This window comes from Bicyclus anynana, chromosome 6 (genome assembly GCF_947172395.1).
Source record: "Bicyclus anynana chromosome 6, ilBicAnyn1.1, whole genome shotgun sequence".
NCBI classification, from domain to species: domain Eukaryota; kingdom Metazoa; phylum Arthropoda; class Insecta; order Lepidoptera; family Nymphalidae; genus Bicyclus; species Bicyclus anynana.
The window spans coordinates 4,381,239-4,403,623 of NC_069088.1; the positions used below are offsets into that span (position 1 = coordinate 4,381,239).

At 34.9% G+C, this 22,385-nt stretch overlaps 1 protein-coding gene across 5 annotated transcripts in view; it reads right to left on the reverse strand.

Moving 5' to 3' along the window:
- LOC112048701 (CD151 antigen) overlaps nt 1-22,385 on the reverse strand; it is a 253,994-nt gene that overhangs the window by 41,239 nt on the left and 190,370 nt on the right. For 3 of the 5 annotated variants that reach the window (XM_052882145.1, XM_052882143.1, XM_052882144.1), the window contains one exon: nt 6,736-6,775. The gene's annotated coding sequence lies outside the window, so the exon portion shown is untranslated. Of the gene's footprint in view, nt 1-6,735; nt 6,776-14,739; nt 14,771-14,863; nt 14,986-22,385 lie in introns of those variants that run through there. The other 2 variants (XM_052882142.1, XM_024086347.2) reach the window with 2 other exon arrangements.

Here is a 22,385-nt window from a genome sequence, read left to right on the forward strand (position 1 = left end):
TCGCTCTTGCTGTTAGAGGAACATAATGAAACTCGATATTTATCGCGCATATTTACCGATTAGCATAAAAAGTCTGGGGCCATTGTATTCATCGATATAAAATATCAATGGTTATATCTTTTCAGTTATGTGCATTTTAATATCACGTGTCTCAAACAGTGAAGGAACAACATCATGAGGAAAATTGTATGCCTGAGAATTTTCTTAATTCTCTGCGTGTGAAGTCTGCCAATCCGCATTGGGCCAGCGTGGTGGACTATTGGCCTAACCCCTCTTATTCTCAGAGGAGACTCGTCTTCAGTAGTTAGCTGAATATGGGTTGATAATGATGATGATGAAACCTATCTTCAAACGAGCAATAATTGTATTGACACAGAGAGACAACAGAATAGAAAGATATTGATTTCTTTTTAATTGTTTATGAAAAAACAGGCAAAAGGTTAGGTAAAGATGTAAAAATAGCAAAGACAGTCATTACTATTCTATGTTCATTAAATGAATGGAGTTACACGTATTGGTATACTGCGGAAATACGATTCTTCAAAAAAAAAAACGTCGGTCGAAGATTAATTACCCAGATAACTAGTATCTACATTTAAGTTAGGCTGTAAAAGAGCTTTGTTTGAGTTTAATCTAATTACAGTTTATGTTTCTTAGTTAAAGATTGTGCTTGACTTCAAAAGTTTTAAAATGTTATCTTGTTGTCTCGTCGGATAACGAGTCAATTTAGAAAATAAATCACTGTTAATTTCCATCTTGTCTCTTCAAATTTGAACACTTCTCGAAGCAAAATTAATATAAACCTTAGTAAAGTTTAATTAAAATTCGATCTATTGTTAGTTAGATGTTTAATCAACACTGTATTATTGCGCAACAGTAATCAATATCTCCGAGTATGATATACTGTTCAAATTGCGTCTGTAGTAATTAAGTTGGGGTGGAAACTCCAAGCAGAGATATTACTAAGTAGAAATCGAGTTACTCGTGCTATATAACGATTTATAATTAAACTTGATGATGAATAATACAGTTTATTTTATATTATATAGTCGAGTTAAATCTGCAGTTTATTCGCAAGGAACTGTTGTTACCAATTTTTAAATTGCTTTTTCTTGGCTTTCAAACACAATTATATTTATGAAAATATTGAAATTAAACTTTTAAATATACGTGTGATTTAAATACATGGTATTTTGTTTAAGTGTGAAGTTATGATTTACGAGTAAGAGCTGTATGCAAGACCTACATTTTATAAAAGGCTGAAAAAATTTGTCAGCGTATACTTCTATTATTCTACTCGTAGGTATGGTAGGCAAGTATGGTATATGGGCCTTGGTATTTTTGGAAGGGTTTTAAGGAGGTACCTACTAATAATTGAGGGTCTAGAATCTAGTTGATTCTTGACAATTATCCAAGTACAAAACCTAATTTTTTAATGTTTCCTACGGGTCATTTATCTCATGATTTATTTGAGAATTCATATCCTCAGTTGGTGACATTTAGTTTCATAGCAACTGTAATGTACACGACACGCACACACTAGTGATTTACTTAATCACTAATTTGTTCACTCAGTTAATTACTTTCACTTAAATTAGTACTGTATCTACTTAGTAACCTATTTCTATCGCTGTATTACCCAACGTCACGAAAGGCTTGTATTTATACACTCGTTACTTCAATAGTTGGTATATTGACATCGTGTTCGTCACGTGATACAGACTGCATCCGGCTGTCAGAATATTGATAGCATCCATTAATAATACTGAATTTTGTCATGTCAACAGTCTACAGGCTGTTGACATGCAGTCCTATAACTATAGCAACCCTTAGCGAGGGACCTTGTTTGATCTGTAACAGTATTTTTCGAAGGGTTGCCACGTAAATATATAATTGTTGTAAAACGAAAGGAAAATGTAATAATCTTTGCATTTTCATTTTAGAAGAAAAAATGTAAGGTTCCTTGAATACAAAATCAAAATGTACACAGTAGTTTCCTTTAAAAAAGCAAAAAAAATTGCGCACACAATTGCTTTACGTGTTGTTCATGCCAAACGCCAAACAAATATATATGACAGTGGCGCACTCTGAATACGTTAGTCGTTTTGGCTTTAGACTTTGATTCTTTGAACGAGAGCCCATGATTTTCAAACCTTTGTCATCTATACTAATATTAAGAATCTCTGGATCTACTGAACTGATTTTGAAAAATTTTGTTCCAATAGAACGCCACGGTATTTGTGAGTGTTAAAGGCTATCATGTTTTCCCACAGGAACGAAAGCTATGCGGGTGAAACCGCGGGTCTTTTGCTTTTATATAAGCTAAAAATCTATCATCCATGGGCCTGTTATAGGTAAATGCGATAGACTATGGAATTAGGATCATGGTAACTTTGAGAGTTGACAGGTTTCAATGTTGAACTAACCATCCAAGCATACTTTTCTTTATAGGTGATTCGGGCTAATATGTCATCACTATAAGTAGCAAAACTGCTGCTACGTGCCAACCCTTCGAAGTGTTTTATTCTGAAAAAAAAATATGATGAAAGTAATGAAAATACAAGTAAAAGCCGTTCTCAGAAGGTTTCTTCATGGAATCAATTATTAAGAAAATCGCGCAAAATATTGAAATTTTTTCATTCATTATTTTATGGATGATTGTTTCTCAATTACGGGTCACGGCTCAAAGGCTGTGGATAAAATTTAGCATTTATTTAGTTTATTATCGTCTAAAAAATCATATACTTTTAATCCCATAATTCGTACAGACATGAGATTTACGCTCAAGGAACCGTGGAGCACAGCTAGTATAAACATAGGAAAAAATATTTGTATAAAACAAAGTTGTTATACATAACCAGCTGGAAAATCTTGTAGGCCATAGCCTAACGATATGCAGTATATGTAACGGGCGTCAGGCCGACTCCGAGATGTTTGTGTAAACTCCCCGGGTTGTAACTACCAGAAAGGGTAACAGTTAATGTGGCGTACAAAGGAAACGATCGCATGGGGATATATTTTTCATATCTATGAAGATCTGCCTAATGTGTTTTGTCTGTTTATACGTGGATAATACATAATGCTATTGATGTATTGTATTTATGTTTCGTCGAGAGCATACCTTTGACGAAAAATATTACCTTCATAAATCGTATTCGCTTCTTCCCATTAGTATAATGTAATCCCAGTAACTCATCATCAACGATACATATAAATAAAATTGAAGTATCTGTCTTTAATTTAAAAATAACTGTGTTTTTTCAAGTCAAGAGTTTATAGATATTTACATGAACTAAAACACAATCAAGCCTTTTAAAATTTTTGACTTTCACTGGAAGATAGAGGAGGTTCTGTAGCAACATATAGGCTACTTTTTATCCCGAAAAATACATGGTTACCGCGAATTTGTGAAAAAGAGAATTTTACGCGTACGAATTCGAGGGCGTCCGCAAGTACCTATATAATAAAACTGATATTTTATTTTAAGGATACATTGATTATGAAAGTCATTAAAAACATTTTTATCAGTATAACCTGTCACTAAAACTGCAGCATGTTCTATATTAGAACAGGTATTCAACACTGCTCTAGTAGGATTCTACCAATTTTGAGTGGACAGGGAGAAGAACTAAAGCAGAGAAGAGCTGTGTTGACATGTCATGAAGGAAGTTCGGAACCCTACATCCCGGGTCACAAAGTCCCGGGCTCTGCTCAAAGTTTTTCCTCTCTGTGTCTGATTCGAATAGCACGCGGGTTGCACGCGCATGGTGAATTCATTGCATGCTACGATATTCGTCTCACTAATTCATATATATTGACTGGTACCTTATCACGTTTTTTTTGGAATATTCATTATTAGTCTATTTTAAGGCCCATTTCAGGGTTAGGCCGCTCTTCGTAGAAGAGTGCACTGCTCGAAGGTAGGTTGGCAAGCTGTAAACAAAATATTCTAAAATAAAAAATGCCAAAATATGTGTTTAATGAGAAAACTCGATGAGTTTACGTAGATTAATGTAGGCTCTTGTACTATACCAATTAATAAATTTAATTAGGCAGTTCTATCAAACTGAAACATTAATCGCCCTGAGGCGACGTAATCTTTGGGCTTGTTGAAATTGCTATACCGCTTTGGTTAAATAATATTGTGAGTGCCTTTAATTACTTAGGTTAGGTAAAATTTTAATTTTCCATTGAGAAAAGCGCCGCTTACTAACAGTTCAAATTAATTTAATGTTTTAATTAAACCATCGCCTGCAGTGTGGCTTTGATCTTATGCTATAGCAGTTTCATAACAAGGTTTTTTTTGTTTGACCGGTTTAATGTATAGTTTTACTCTGTACAACATATTTTGCTTAAATTTAACTAGCGGACGCCCGTGACTGCGTCCGCTCTTACACCTCTTTAATGCAGCCCTATCGCAAGATCTATTCTTAGTGGATACTATTTTTTTATTATTTACAAGTTAGCCTTTGACTACAATCTCACCTGCTGGTGATGATGTAATCTAAGATAGAAGCGGGCCAAATTATTAGGAGGAGGATGAAAACCCACACTCCTTTCGGTTTCTACACGACATCGTACCGGAACGCTAAATCGCTTGGCGGTACATCTTTGTCGGTAGGGTGGTAATTAGACACGGCCGAAGCCTCCCACCTGGAACAATTAAGAAAACCTCAATCGGAGCCAGCCGGAGATCGAACCCAGGACCTCCGTCTCGTAAATCCACCGCGCATACCACTGCGGCACGTAGACCGTCAACTGTAACTATAAACTACCTCCCTGACAAATTCAGCTTTGTGCATCAAGCAGTTTTCGAGATTTCGTGATGAATGACCGTTCGCATTTATACATATATTAAGATTTAATATGTACATCGTGCTGGGACTTAGCTTAGGTGGATATTGGTGATGATAAATTTGAGTTAGATGCAGAACATTATCACTCAGACTTTTCCAAACTGCATTAGAGCAGGGTGGTGGGTCCAAGCTCCATATCTTCTCTTCTATAAGAAAGGCGTGGCCCTGTAGTGGGTTATTGAAATACACGATGACCTGCCTTCCATACCGGTGGTAAAGTCTCTACAAACAATTAAACGTGCCTAGAAAACTAAACCTCATTAGCAACCCATATTCGGCTAACTGTTTAGCAAGAGTATCCTGTAAAAATGAGAGGGGTTAGGCCAATAGTTCACCACGTTATCCCAATGCGGATTGGCAGACTTCACACACCTAGAGAAATAAGAAAATTGTGATGTAAGTATGTAGGTTTCCTCGCGATGGTTTCCTTCACCATTTGAGACACGTGATATTTAATTTGTTAAAATGCACGTAACTGCAAAGTTGTAGGTGCTTGCTCCCAATCGAAGGCAAAGGTACCAAACTTTAAAAAAAAACATACGCCTTTTTTGAAGTCGGTTAATAAGAAGCATAATCTATCTCTAATCCAAATACTCAGCAAATCAGGCAAATTATAAAAATATTGTTGTAAGTAACTCGATTTTATTTTTCAGGGTGTTAGTCCAAATTCAGGAATGTTGTTTTTCATTATTTACATCTTCTTTTTATAGATACTTATTATAATTTTAATGATACTCTTTGATTTAACGAATACAATTTCCCTAACCGAATTTTCAGAAAGAAATGAATTTTCCTCCTTGTATACCTTTACAATTTGAATGTTAAGGAAAATGGCTAACGAGGGTAAAATTTATGTACAATTATTTCCGTTTCGGTATTTTTCTGAAGAAAACTAACATCAGACAAAAAATTGCAATAAAAAACTATCAGGTTATTCTGTGTACCTACCTATCAAAAACCAACTATAGGTATACTTTTCATCATCAAAAATCAAAATCAAAATTATTTTATGACAAATAGGTTAGACAGCCGTTATAGCACAGTGGATATGATCCCTGTCTTCGATTCGGAGAGCGTAGGTTGCAATCCGTGGCATGCACTTCTAACTTTTCAGCTTAAGAAATTAAATATCTACATGAGTATTTTCTTAATTCTCTAAGTGGGTGTAGTCTGCTAATCCGCATTGGACCAGCGTAGACTATTGTACTAACCCCTCTCACTACGAGAAGAGACTCGTACTCAACAGTGAGTCGAAAATGGGCTGCTGATATTGAATCATTTATCATCATGTGAACTACATGCTCACATGTTGATAAATGATAAATCTATACTAATATTACAAAGCTGAAGAGTTTGTTTGTTTGTTTGTTTGTTTGCTTGAACGGGCTAATCTCAGGAACTACTCGTACTGGTCCGATTTGAAAAAATCTTTCAGTGTCAGATAGCTCATTTATCGAGGAAGGCTTTAAATTTTCCCCGCATTCCTACGGGAACGGGAACCACGCGGGTGAAACTGCGCGGCGTCAGCTAGTAAGTATCACAAAAGTAAGTAAGTTTTCTGTGACAGGTTGATCTAGGAACTACTATTGCCATTTTCCAAGTATCATTGCATTCCGATTGGAAGATCTGAAGTGACGTAACTTTAGTATGAATAATATGATTCACATTCCGGAACCTCTTCTTGTATGTCAGTTAAAATACAATAAATTCGTATCTCGTACATGCAAGAAATCGAATACAAGGATATCTTTTGGATAGTATCCAAAATGCAAATAGGCGGTTCATAAGTTTAGTAGACATGTATGTATACCCACTTGATACAGAGCAAAATTTAACAAGAGATACTCGTCTATGTAAGATAGCATAATAAGATACTAACCTTAATGTTTAAAGTCCTTAGTCCTTAGAATTAGGTGAATCTGAAACAAAAACGAAATTACATTAAATGTGTGTTTAAGCACTTTACTGTGGTTTAAGTTTAAAACACTACGTTAAGTTTACTATTGTACGATTAAATTAAAGAATGATGATTTTAAAAGAGTGACTGTTGTATTTTTTCTCAACAGAACATGCCTTCCGAACAGGTAGTCTTAACAAATATTCAAACTTGACGTTTTGAAACTAATTTTTGCTTGTAAACTAATTTTGTTTTTTTTGAATAGTTTTGAAATAAACGAATTTTGTTATTTTTAACCGACTTCAAAAAAAGGAGGAGGTTTCTCAATTCGACCGTATATATTTTTTTTTTGATTTCGCCATCTCCTAAATCTTAGATGTACGTAAAGGTATATCACTTTAGATAAGTCCAAAACTGAAAAACTTATCGGACTTACTCTGACGTTGCATAACGTGAATTTTAGCCGTGTTCCCGCAAGATGACGTTACGATTTCTCATTATCCTAAAATAAAAGAGCTGTTATAGTCCAATGGATATGACCTCTGCTTCTGATTCCGGAAGGTGCGAATCCAGTCTAGCGAATGCACCTCCAACTTTTCTGTTGTGTGCATTTTGAGAAATTAAATATCACGTGTCTCAAACGGTGATGGAAAAATATCGTGAGGAATGTGCATATCAGAGAATTTTCTTAATTCTTTGCGTGTGTGAAGTCCGCCAATTGGGATAGCGTGGTGGACTATTGCATTAACCCCTCTCATACTGTGAGGAGACTCCAGCTTAGCAGTGAGCCGATTAAGGGTTGATAATGATGAAATTTAAAAGCACCACACTTAGCGAAACAGTTTTTTTTAATCAAATCAAATCTATACTAATATTATAAAGCTGAAGAGTTTGTTTGTTTGATTGCGCTAATCTGGTCCGATTTGAAAAATTCTTTCAGTGTTAGATAGCCCATTTACCGAGGGAGGCTATAAGCTATATATTATCCCCATATTCCTACGGGAACGGGAACTACACGGGTGAAACCGCGCGGCGTCAGCTAGTTACAAATATACAAGTTGTGTGTAGAGTAAAAATAAGACTGAAGCCATTTCTTAGCTAACAACTCTCTTGGCAGCGGAGTGACGCAAGAATCACTTGAGTTTTTCTCATTATTTTTTGCTCTGGTTCCGAAGGCCCCGCGACTGGCGCGAACAATATGAAGAGTTGCTGCATTGTATTAATATATCAGATTCATTGTGTTGGGTGACGCTTAAATATTTATTTGGACATATTAAAAGTCTATTAGTTATCTTAAGCCATAGTTAATTCTGATTTTTAAAAAAATATTTTTTTTTAAAACGAGAGACATATCATGAGAAAAAAACTATAGAGAGATAATATATTTTCATGATTTATGATCTATGACATCATCATGTTTATGGCCTACGACATAAGCATAAGATATGAAATCTACCTTAGCTTCGGAAGGCGTAGGTTAGAATCCGGGTCATGCACCTCCAACTTATCAGTTATGTGCATTTAAAGAAATTCTATATTACTTGTACGTTTCTCAAACGGTGAAGGAAAACCATCGTGAAGAAATCCTGCATAACTGAGAATTTTCTCAATTCTCTACGTGTGTGAAGTATATCAATCCACATTTGGCTAGCGTGGTGGACTAAGGCCTAACCCCTCTCATTCTGAGAGGAGACTCGTGCTCAACAGTGAGCCGAATATGGATTGTCAATGATGATGATATACAAAAATAGACTGCGGATACGTCTTTATTTGTTAAATGCCTATCAGGCCATCCTAATGTACTTTGGTTGCTAAGTATTATTTACTATAGCAGATTAGGCGCAAAATTTAACCTTAGAACCAATGATAATTTTATGCTATAGATACGTCGTTACGTCCCTACAAAATCACCGCAAAAAGTGATTCGAATTTAGCGACTCCACTGAGCGCACACATGCACAATTTTGTCTTTAATTCCATTATATATATATCTATATATAGTTTTTACACTCCCTGGACACACAACTCGACATTATAGACAATTTTTTAAATAATCCTCAATTAAAGCCTCAATAGCTCAACGGTAAGAACAGTCGGACTGACCACCAGGGTGGTGGTTCAATCCCCACCCCGTTGATCTATTGTCGTACTCCTAGCACAGTCTTTTCCAAGTAGTTGGAGGAAAATGGGAATATTGGTCATATTATAAAATATATGGCAAATATTCTTTAATAAAAAAAATAACGTTCGTTGTTTAATAGGCGACTAAATGAAATTAAGTAAATTTTCTACATTTGTCCGGCTAACTTTGATGCGTTAGTGTCCCATCTCTAGCATGAGATATCATTGCCTTAGAACACATTTTGCTATGATATAAGCAGTTTATATCATTCCAACTAAGTGAAAATGGGTCACTAGTTAATCCTAAATGAGGTATCGTTAGATTCATCTCTGCGGTGCATACATAACAAAGGGGCAAAACTGAGCGAATGAAACCGCAGACAAATGCTACTCCTGAGTGGATGAATAATAAGTTAGGTCTCCGGTCTCCATTGGAAAGGTAGACTAGCAACACAGACAACAAAACTTGCGAACATTTCGATGTTGCTATAATTTATTACCAACAATTAACTCGTTGGTCCAATGGTCTGTGTGGTTACGGAATACGGATCATGAGGTATTGGATTCAGTTTTTGAGTTTGACGGCCTCCGTGGCGCTGTGGTATGCGCAGTGGACTTACAAGACGGAGGTCCTGGGTTCGATCCCCGTCTGGACCGATTGAGGTTTTCTTAATTGGTCCAGGTCTGGGTGGTGGGAGGCTTTGGCTAGTTACCGACAAAGACTTACCGCCTAGCGATTTAGCGTTCCGGTACGACGTCGTGTAGAAACCGAAAGGGGTGTGGATTTTCATCCTCCTCCTAACAAATTAGTCCGCTTCCATCTTAGATTGCATCATCATTCACCATCAGGTGAAATTGTAGTCAAGGGCTAGCTTGTAAAGAATAAAAAAAAAGTCTATATATTACTGGGTTGTTCTCCTAAGTAATCCTCATTAATAGCACGGAGTCTTAGTTATAAGTTATTCCTTGACTACAATCTCACTTGCTGGTTAGTGATGATGTGATCTAAGAAGGAAGCGGGCTAACTTTTTGTTGTTTTAGTCGGAACACGAAATCGTACCGATTTGCTTAAACGCTTAGCGGTACGTCTTTGCCGGTTGGGTGGTAACTACCAACGGCCAAAGCCTCCTATCAGCCAGACCTGGACCAACTAAGAAAACCTCAATCGGCCCAGCCAGGGATCGGACCCAGGACCTGTTACTTCGCGCATACCACTGTGCCACGGAGGCCGTATAACTGTTCCTGGAAGTTATGCTACGTAAATCCGAATATTTAGAATTTACAATATTTTATTTATTATTATATATTACATTGGCCTCGTTATTCTAATTATAGATCATGAAGTCCTAGGTTAATTCTTAGTCGGGCAAAGACATTTTAAATCACAGTAGCAGCCGGCTGGTGGGAGGCTTCGGCCGCGACTAGTTCCCAGTGAAGATCGGAACCCAGAACCTTTCAATAAATTGCTTAGCGAATCGTTGCGCAATATAGGCCTATACTTATGGGATCGTAACGTGACCTCTATCACTAAAGAGCATTATGTATAGAATTTAAATTAAGTACTTAGGTATGACTTTTTGTTTATTATCATTTAACTAATGCTGTTTAGCGCCTTATAAGTTCTTCAACACCCAACTGAGAGCCTTAAGTGACTCCCATTTAGTCGATCTAATACGTGACTTGGTTTAGAAGTAGATATTTGTTTTGTTGAGTAATGTCAACTTCTTTACAAGGGTTATGAAAAGTTTTGGAATGACAATGGTCAGTAATAAAAAATAGTACTGGGAGACATGACATATACAATAAGTATACATACCTATACCCAAAGATTTTATAATAGGGATATGTCACTAGCGCGTCAAAACTGAGGCGAACAAAAGCGGCTATGGTTCGTGCTCTGTAGCTAAGTGCGGATTGCCGTATGACGTTCATAATACATACTATTATCGTGAATTTTCTTAATTCTCTGCGTGTGTGAAGTCTCCCAATCCAGCGTTGTGGACTATTGGCCTAACCCCTGTCATTCTGAGAGGAGACTCGAGCTCAGCAGTGAGCCGAATATGGGTTGATAATGATGATAGCACAGACAGCTCTAGCTGGCGCTAAGCTATTCATGTCAGTAATCCAGCAGGCGATATATTGGGATTTTCACACAACGCTGTGAAGCGCCGCTGCAGGCTTTGAAGTGGATTTCGCGTCACATTGGCTTCTGATTAACTCGTTGGTGCCTCGCGATACATCATTCAGCGACATACTGTGGCGAACTGATCGAAAGCTATCCGCCTGCATAGGGTTATGCGGGTATATTATGAGTAAAAACTAAAAAGTTTTTTTTTTACAACCCCTGATCTTTTGAAATACAAAACTTTCGTCTTTATAATATTAGTTTAGATTATGAATTCGTTATCAACCCATATTCGGCTCACTGCTAAGCTTGAGTCTCCTCTCAGAATGGGAGTGGGAGTGGGATTAGGCCAATAGTGCACCACGCTGGCCCAATGCGGATTGGCAGACTTTACATACGCAGAGAATTAAGAAAATTGTCTGGTGTGCAGGTTTCCTCGCGATGTTTTCCTTCACCGTTTGAGACACGTGATATTTAATTTCTTAATATGCACACAACTGTTAAGTTAGAGGTGCATGCCCCAGACCGGATTCGAACCCACATTCTCCGGAATCGGATGCAGAGGTCATATCCACTGGGCTATTATTAATTATTATTATTTATTTTTCTTTTTTCTTTTTTCTTTATATATTTATTGCTATTAATGTAGGTTTTAGGCATGTATTAGTACCCAAACCCAATCTGTGGTTTACAAAACTGGTATTAAACTATAATAAATGTTATTGCATTACTTTTAATAAATAAATAGAACCTGCCTTCCGAAGTGCTAGTCGAGTCTCAACAAATAGTAAAAAATAAAGTTTTAAAAGTGCTTGTAAACTTGCCCTTATTAAAATAAAGCAATTTTCAATTACGAATTTTTGAATTGATAAAAAAATATACCTGTAGGTACTTTTCATAGAGAATTTCGGCAGAAAACAGATGATTCATTCCAAACAAGAGTTACTATTCTTAGTAAGTGTGTAATATTTCATTTGTTATCGCGAATTTATTTAGTTGCTAGATCAAGGTGAATGAGGTAACGCTACATTAGCATAGAATTGAGGAGTATCGTAATGTCAGAGATAAAAGTCTAGGTCAGTCGAGTCAAGGTTTTACGCAACTATTATTGCACAGTATCTAATATAAAATAAATTCTTTTCGCGGTTTCTCGCGGTCTGTAGGCTTATTTCTTACAATCAACGGATTTTATTCAAAGATTTTCTACTATTGATATGTAACGTGCTTACAATATCACCGCAAAAGTGATCCGAATTTAGCTACTCCACTGAGAGCTGTGTGTGCACAATTTTGTGTTTATTTACATTATATATTTATAATGAAAGTATAGTATGGGGTGTGGATTTTCATCCTCCTCCTAACAAGTTAGCTCGCTTCCATCTTAGATTGCATCATCACTTACTATCAGGTGAGATTGTAGTCAAGTGCAAAAAAATAAAAAAAAATAATATACATAGGTAGACTAAACACACAACTCGACATTGTAGACAATATTTAGGTATTATTTTTTTAAATAACTTTCGTTGTTATCTATGAAATATAGAAAATTGGCCACTTTTGTCCGCGTCAGTTTCGACGCGTTATACCATATATACATAAATCAATACCACTTTTCGATGACTTATCGTTGTAATTTCATAACTCATAGAACGGGCTCCAAACCAAATGTTCGGACTATTTAGTAGATGGTTTATGTAAAGTTTGCACAAAATCGGTCGAGTGGTACTTTATTTATCACATTTTTTGTAACAAATGAATTCAGAAGTAGGATGAGGGTAGGGTAGGGGTAGGGTAGGATAGGGGTAGGGGTAGGGTAGAGATAGGAAAGAAGTGCACATAAGTCAAAGCGAAGCTTGACCGGGTCCGCTGGTGTCGTATAAAATATCATTGATTTTAATGCGGTTTTCATTAGATTACAGTGGTTTAAGAGGAAGGCGGACGAAGTCGCGATCTTTCACTAGTACAATTATATTTATCTGATATCATAAACGATTCGTACTGACTGATCTAGCGATCCGGTGAAATGCCGTGTGTAAACCAATTAGGGAAATTGGATGGATAATCCTAATACGGTGTATTTTTTGTTTGTACAGCGGTTTTTGTTTGTTTTTTATCTGATTTCTGTGGTTCTTTTTCGATAAGCTCTTGAATTGATCTCATTACGATTTTGTTAACTTATTGAAGTATTTTATTCTATTATGACCTAATAATCATTCAATTAAGTAATTAAACTTCATTTGATTATTTTTTTTATTAAACTTAAAAGTTTAAACCAACTAATATTATAAACGCAAACGTTTGTATGGATGTTTGGATGTTTGTTACTCTTTAACGCCGCAACAGACGATTTGGCTGAAATTTGGAATGGAAATAGGTTTTACCCTGGATTAACACATAGGCTACTTTTTATCCCGAAAAAAACCGTGGATTCACGAGATTTACGAAAACCATATGATTTTGTTGGTATGATTGTTAGTTACTCTTTCACGCCTCGGCTACTGAACCGAATTGCCTGAAATTTTAAGTAGAGATAGATTATAGTCTGGTTTAATACATAGGCTACTTATTATCCCGAAAAAATCCATGGATCCCGAGGGATTTGTGAAAAAGCAAATTCCACGCGGACGAAATCGCGGGCGTCCGCTAGTGAAGTACAATAACACAAATAAAAAAAAAAGTAATTTTAAGATACTAGGAAACCACATAGTTCTCTTTCTCGTGGGAATACTGGGACAACAAAATCATATTTTACCCCTTTATAAAATTTGTTTGATGAAAATATTACCTAGTAACGCGTAAGTATTTTTTTTATGTTTGTAGAGGTATTTATTCCTGTCCTTATATATTATCAATGCTAAAAGAAAAAACCCAATTAAAATTGGCAACAATACGATAAGAACTAATTAGAAATCTACCTGTTCCAATTAATTACTTCTAACCGGATATCCTTGAACAAAATGAAAACCAACCGCTATCAGGGCTTTGTTTGTTTGGCCTCCGTGGCGCAGTGGTATGCGCGATGGATTTACAAGACGGAGGTCCTGGGTTCGATCACCGGCTGGGCTGATTGAAGTTTTCTCAATTGGCTGGTGCTTTGGCCGTCGCTAGTAACCTCTCTACCGACAAAAACGCTCCGCACGATGTCGTGTAGAAACCGAAAGGGGTGGAGACTTTCACCCTCCTCCTAACAAGTTAGCCTGCTTCCATCTTAGATTACATCATCACTTATAGATGAGATTCTAGTCAAGGGCTTACTTGTAAAGATTAAAAAAAACCAAAAAACGGTTCCTTTAGGTTTGTAGTTATTTTTTTCAAATCCTGTATTTAACATTATAATTACTCGTAAAACGTAATTCAAAGTCAAAGTCAAAATTCATTTATTTCAAATAGGCTTAGTTTACAAGTTCTTTCGAAACGTCAGGTTATTAATAATAATAATATTAAACTTAAGATAATGGTGATAATAATCATTCGAAAACTTAAAATTACAGTTACGAGGGTTCCAAACGCGCCTTGGTCCGAGAAGAGCCCAGAACAAACTCAGCCAAGGTTTATTTATTGCATAAATAATCGCACTCACTAGTGATTTTCCAGTAGGTTTTACACTAGGTAATTAATTGAATATAGTGTTTAGATCCACCAAACTGTAATGAAGTTTAAGAGGTCGTGAACTCTGAATTTTAATATTTCAAGGAGGTTTTGGTGCACAAATGTTAAACAAATTGTTTGATATAACATACCTTATCCAATTTGTTGGTACTGTACTTTCAACTGCAACGATATTATAAGTTAGTCATGTAATTTCCAAAAGCAAAAACTAATTCACAACATTAATATTGAACTTTTAATAAATAAAAAACAAACCATATAACAACTTTTTCACGCCCTTAACTATTGTCAATTAAATTATTTACGCGCGAAGCCGATGTATTTAATATAAAACAAAAAATACGCGATATCGCTGCAAAGGTTAAAACCGTACTGATTGGCAATGGTAATGAGAAAAATACGTCTAGCCTTCCTTACTAGAATAGAAAATGTAATTTGCTTGACACACGTGATATTAAATAATTTGCATTCAATAATAATTTGTTCTAATATATGTTGGTCTTAGTATATTTGAATAAACTGTTTGTTATTTGGATACATTACTATGTAGAAAGAAAATTTAAAGTCCATTATGTCAGAGAAAAGCATTTATTATTATCAACCCATATTCGGCTCACTGCTGAGCTCGAGTCTTCTCTCATATTGAGACGGGTTAGGCCAATAGTCCACCACGCTGGCCCCATGCGGATTGGCAGACTTCACACAGAGAATTAAGAAAATTCTCTGGTAGGTTTCCTTACGATGTTTTTCCTTCACCGCTTGAGACTCGTGATATTTAATTTCTTAAAATGCACACAACTAAAAAGTTGGAGGTGCATGCCCCAGACCGGAATCGAAGCCACAACCTCCGGAATCAGAGGCAGAGGTCATATCCACTGGGCTATAACGGCTCCAAAATTAAGCTCATTCTAGTTGTGTCCAGAACTAAAATAAATCTTTCTATTTCCAAGGATTATTCTTTTCTAAAGAAAAAAAAACTGCTTAAATAAAATAAATAAATAATTAAGTTGAATTATAATAGTACCGCTTTACCGCGGCAGTTCCCGAGTGCCACACGTATTTTTTTAATAAAAACTTAACTGCTGCGTTTTATTAAAGTACAGTCCCTAAAAGAAATGTCCAACGCAAAAGCTCTTTCAATTGTAGGGATTTTTGGATTCTTAACGGTAATACGAAGATTACTCACAATACCGCTTGGCGGTGATCTCGGATTATCTAGGGCTTGCGTTATCCCGAAGTAAATCTTAATGTCTACCAACTTTATAGAAGACTCCTAACGAGGGATCTGAATAATATGTTTCTAACAAAGATAAATTATTTCACGAACTTTTCCCATCGATAATAAGAAAGTTGTTGAACTTCGTATTAATATGAATATATAGGTATAATATATTTCGAGATAACTTTTCATCTTTTGACGTCTTTTAACTTGTATATTAGTAACACAGCATTACTGAGCATCGGACATTTTCAGTGTAATCATAAATTAAAAGCCACTAGTTTGTTAAAAGATATATGAAATAAATTTCAGCCAAATCGGTTCAGTAGTTGCGGCGTTAGAGAGCAACAAACATTCATACAAAACTTTCGCGTTAATAATATTAGTAGTATCCATAGTCCATAGGCGTCCACTAGTAGTAATTACTGTTATATTAAAACTAAATTCAGTTTAAGAGTAAATTAATATTGATCGTGAATATTTTAAAATTCATATTAAAAGATTCACAGTAAACTAATTTCCATTTGTTCTAATATATCTGCAGGGTGTTCCGTAATTAATAGATAAAACGCAAATGGTAGATACACCACATATTTATCTAAAACTAATTTGAATAGTTTACAAAAAATCCCTAGGGTGACCGAGTTATATTTTTTTTTCGGATTTTTAAATTTTTTCTATCTTGAATCAGGTTTTTCAATGTTGTAGCTTAATTACGATTTTTAAGGTCTGATTTTTGTTAAACATTACGGATAAAATTACTACTGTAGTATAATACTATTTTTATAAAGATTGTTTTATTTGTTTTGTAGAAGAAGCTTTGAGTGCAATATATATTTTTCTTTCATTAAGATGACCCGATTAAAAAAAACTCTTTTAAAAGAATGTATGGAACTGAAGTGTATCATCACTTTAAAAGCTTGTACACTTATCGAGGTCTGTAAATTGGGGGCTACTCTTTGTAAGACATCCACCAGGACATCTTGTATATATTTCCAACATGGTTCCAACATAATTAGGTTGTGGCTTGATTAGAATCGTAAATAAAGTTCGACAACTGTAAACAAGACAAAGTTTGAAAGACAAATAAATGTATTACAAAAAAATAACTTTGCTTTTTGTTATATGAATGCGAGTATCTATATAAATCGTTTAGCCATGACGTTGTTGTGTAAGAGTCAGCATATTTATTACATACTAACTTCAATTAGGTCATGGGAAATTGGATTTATTCTCATGACACTGTAGACATTATATAATTTATTTATTAACTATCGGGTTACCTAATTATTTTTATTGTTGAGCTATTAACATAAATAATGACTGTGTTAAGAATCCTTAATGTTATGTGTTATGTAATGTATGTGTCCCTTGCAATTGAAGTGCCAATTTATTGTAGAAACTATAATATATCTCTTCTCTTCTTCCTCGCGGTAGCTTTCTTTTTTTACAGCAATAATAATTAAGGTTTTTTTAATTCTTGATTAAACTCTCACCTAAATGATGATGCAATCTAAAATAAAAGCAGGCTACCTTCTTAGTAGTAGGATGAAAATCCACGCTCCTTTCGGTTTCCACACAACATCGTACCGGAACGCTAATTCGCTTGTCGGTACGTCTTTGCCAATAGGGTGGTAACTAGCCACGGCCAAAGCCTCCAGCTCAAACATACGATAGTCATGTTACTCTGATTGTGGGCCATTGAAGATTCAAAATATGAAACAGTCTCTCTATTAACCCATTTAGACCTGAAACTATTTTTATGTAAAATAAGTGTTTTTGTCTTATTTAATGATGATAATTAATTATTTCCTAATTGATGACATCATACAGCTGCACAAAATAAGTCACTGTACAAAACATGTATATAGACATCTAATAAAGTCTACTATAATTACTAAATTACTAAAGTAATATTTACACCTTACACTTGACATTGACACCATAAATAAACAAATTGGTATCAAGGGTACTTCATAATAATTTATTACATGTGATACGGTAGGTCTAAATGGGTTAACATTAGGTGCGATTCCGCTAATTTACACTCGTCGACGAACTTTTCGCCTGTAACACTTTTTATTCGAATTGAAGGAATCCGGCTAAGTTCGCAAATAGTGTAGGTGTATTTTCAGATATAGAGCGCGTCTTTTCATCAGTAATATGGAGTGCGCTTCCGATGGCCTTGCGATATGTACCGAGCCGACGTCGTAGCAATCAGCTGTTGTCGCCAGATGCACTGAACTCGTGTTCCGCATTTTTACTATTCGAACGCTTGCCAATTTTTGGCGACGCTATTCTAAGTGCGGTGTGGATATTACTAATCATAACTATTTTTGAAATATATTTGAACGTGAAAATATGTTTTTCGACGAAAATGTAAAAAATCACGAGATTAATGACAAATATTGTGTATATATTCAAGAATTTATATAATTCCATCCATAAAGTTTTAAAAGAGCTTTTTTACTACACCATTGAATGATAAAGGTTCAATCCATTGGATTAGCTTCCACCTTCACACAAGAAATAAACTATAATAATTTGTAATGTTGTCATCGATTGTAAATTATAATACTCTGTTTTTTTTAAAAAGAGCAAATGATGAGTTTCCTGCCGGTTTCTTCTCAGCAGAATCTGCCTTCCGAATCAGTGGTAGAATCATTACAAATAGTCAACTGACGTATCAAAAGTGCTTGTAAACTGAGCCTACTACAAATAATTGATTTTGATTTTGATTTTAGAGCTGAAAATTTTTCTATAAATAAATATTTTTCAAGTTACATTATCGTAAAATGGTATATTACATTGGATGTTAGATCAAATTGTGTTTTAAGCATTTTGTAAATTTAACCCCTAAATATAGCCTACATATAGGAGAAATATATATGAAATTGTACTTTTACGATTTTTTTTAAGAAAGTCCGTGATTTTTAAGGTAAATTTTTAGGTAATTGACAATCGTAAAATGTAAATGTAATGGTGTTAAATAAACGACAAGTAAAGATATACCTACCTAAACTCCCATATACGTTTTCAAAGCAGACAATTAAGTTATTGTAACGCTGGACTGTTGTTGTAACCCAGAATGACTATGATAACAAAAAAAATCAATGATGCTGGCTCATAAAATGTAAGAGACTACTTTCAGAATATTATTTTGAAAGTGGTTGAAATCCAATAAAGCTATTCAATATATCTTTCTGCCATTCATTTAATGAATTCAATAAAGTAATTCGTTTTGTGACTTTTTGTGTTAAGACTTATTTATAGCCCTTTGCGACAGGTAAAAGCATTTTTAAAATTTCGCGATGTCGATTTACTTAGGTACGTTCTTATTCGGTGTTTTTTTTTTATTTCCTTTTTTCAATGCTAAGCTTAGCGGAACTTATTTTATGTTATTCTTAATTATTTTGTTAATTTTATTATTATAATAAACTATTTTACTGTACTGTACTCCGTGCTGTGGTATGCGTGGTGGATTTACAAGAGGGAGGACCTGGGTTCGATTCCCGGCTGGGCCGATTGAGATTTTCTAAATTGCTCCAATTCAGGCTGGTGGGAGGCTGCGGCCGTGGCTAGTTACCACCCTACCGGCAAAGACATCCCGATTTAGCATTTCGATACGATGTCGTATAGAAACCGAAAGGGGTGTGGATTTTCATCGTTCTCCTAACAAGGGCTAGCTTGTATAGAATGAAAAAAAACTGTACTTTTATTACAGACGCAGTTTTACAAACAATGCTATTATTACGAATTTTTTGGCACCTTATACATTGTCATTTCCGTTGTTTTCCGTTTCCGGTTGTCTAAACAACAACACGTACGTAAAAGTGCTCTCGGTTTTTAATCGAAATCACAGTGAATAACAAATATCACCAGCCGTGTACTGCGTATTATTTACACTGGAAGGAATATTAACGCAAGTATTATAAGAAAACACACGAAAAACACTGATTTAACCGAAGAAATTGAAAAAGAGTCACCACTTCTCGCAAAGGTTAGAAAAAATATTTCATTTACCAACGGACATTATCAACTGACAAGTGACAACGTCAAGTAACAGTGACAGCTGACAACAGTGACAGCTGGAATAGACAAATGACAGTGTACACAGAGTAAACATATAATTGTGTCAATTTAACGAATTACGTTCCGATACACACAAATTAAAAAGTTTTGTTTTGCAATATGAATACTACTGGAATGTCAGAAGATATGGAAAAGTTGTTCCAGATGATGAAATTAGAACTCGAAAAACAAACCTTATTAATTACTAAGAGTGTTATGGACAGCATAGATGTGAAATTGCAACCGATTAAGGATGAAAATAAATTCTTAAAAAATGAGATACAAAAACTGAACGAAAAAGTGAAATATTTGGAAGACAAAAATAAGAAAAATAATTTGATACTACACGGTATAAAAGAAACAGAAAAAAATCACCAAGATTTATTGAATATAATAAAAGTAACCCTGGAAAAGTTAGATATCAATATCAATACCTACGAAATAAACAACTACTATAGGCTGGGAAGGAAACAAGATGAGAAAAAAATAAGACCAATACTTTCTCGTCATTCCAAACAAAGATTATGATTCTGAAAAATAAGTCAAAAATGCCTAAACAAACATATATTACAGAAGATTTTTCGAAAGAAACGATGGAAATACGGAAGAACCTACAGGAAAAACTTAGAGCAGAAAAACAGAATGGAAAAAATGCATTTATCCGAAACAATAAGATAGTTATAAGAGAAAATACCGATGTAGAAAAAAGAAAGCGAGAGGCTTCGGCGTCACCTAACAACATACATACATCGGCACACTTCAGTGACTCGAAAAACATTATCGCAGCTTCTAAGCTGCATAAAACTAATGCATTTGAGTACATGAGGGCACGATCATCATCTTTGACTGAAAAACCATCACAACATTATAAGGCATAGGGATTAACAGACACCGGTAACGAAATAAAAACAAAAAATGTAAACAAAATAATAAGCAAATATAACAAAAGCCCCAATACGGTTGGTCACCGCGGGGTTATTGACCATACCCCCCAAGATCTCATACTTACTATGGATAACAAAGTAACCACGATCCGGAAAAAGAGACTGTATATAGCGACACTCAATACAAGATCACTTAAATCTCAGGAATATTTAACAGAATTAGAACAAGCATTAAATATTATAAATTGGGATATCCTCGGCATTAGTGATGTTCGTAGATCAACAGAAAAAATTGAAGAGCATGAAGAGTATGTTTTATATTATAAAAACGTGATACCAGGGATATACGGCGTGGGTTTCTTAGTTAAAAACTATCTGAAAAATAATATAATAGAATTTATAGGAGTGTCAGATAGAATAGCTATCTTGAACATCATACTTCCTGGTCACAAACATCCAACTTCAGTCGTTCAGATATATGCTCCTACCGAGGAAGCCAAAAAAGAAATAAAAAATGAGTTTTACGAAAATCTAAATAAACAGATGGAGACTTTATATAACACTGTAATTGTGATGGGAGATTTCAACAGTAAAATTGGCCAGAGAGGAAAAAACGAAGATAAAATACTTGGACCCTATACAACGGGCAAAAGGAATGACAATGGACACAGATTGATAAACTACGCGTTGGAAAATAATTTACATTTTATGAATAGTTTTTATAAAAGAAAATTCGAACGAAAATGGACGTGGATATCTCCTAACGGCCTTGTAAAAAATGAAATAGATTTCATAATTACAAATAAACCAAACCTTTTCTTAAATGTGGAAGTTCTTAACAAGTTCAACTTCAATACTGATCACAGATTACTTCGAAGTGACTTGCATATATCTGAGCCAAAGAGATCAAGAAAAAGCATACAAAATTCAAAACAACACATTACGCTACCCATGCCGAGTGACGTCTTAGAGTCTCTGAAAACTAAATTAATTTTAATAAAAGAACTAAGAACAGTACAAGAAAAGTACGATACTCTAGAAGAACAAATTAAATTAACCAAGAAAAAACTAGAAAGAGACAAAACACTCAAAGATAAATTAGGACCAGTAGCAAGAGACTTAATTAAAAAAAGAGCACATTTATTTGACAACAGAAAAATCAATAAACAAGAGATAACTGAACTAAGTAAAAAAATTAATTTAGAAATAAGGAAATACAGACATAAATTAAGAACGGAAACAATTCAATGGCACATTGCAAAATCAGGTGGAATTAAAAATGCATGGAAAGAACTTCAAGAAAACAGAGATTGGATTAGTAAAGTAACACACCAGAAAACTAAAAAACAGATATCTAAAAGAAACGAAATACTAGAAATAGCGACTGATTATTACCGACAACTTTACAGTGACGAGCCCACAACGTCAACTTTAAGCAACGAGGAAGTAGCCGAAGAACCAATTCCAACCATACTAAGAGGCGAAGTTATCAAAGCCATAAAAACACAAAAGAGAGGTAAAGCACCAGGCGAAGATAATATTTGCAACGAAGTTCTAATTGGGGCATCAGAAACCATTTTGCATACGCTTACGGATCTATTCA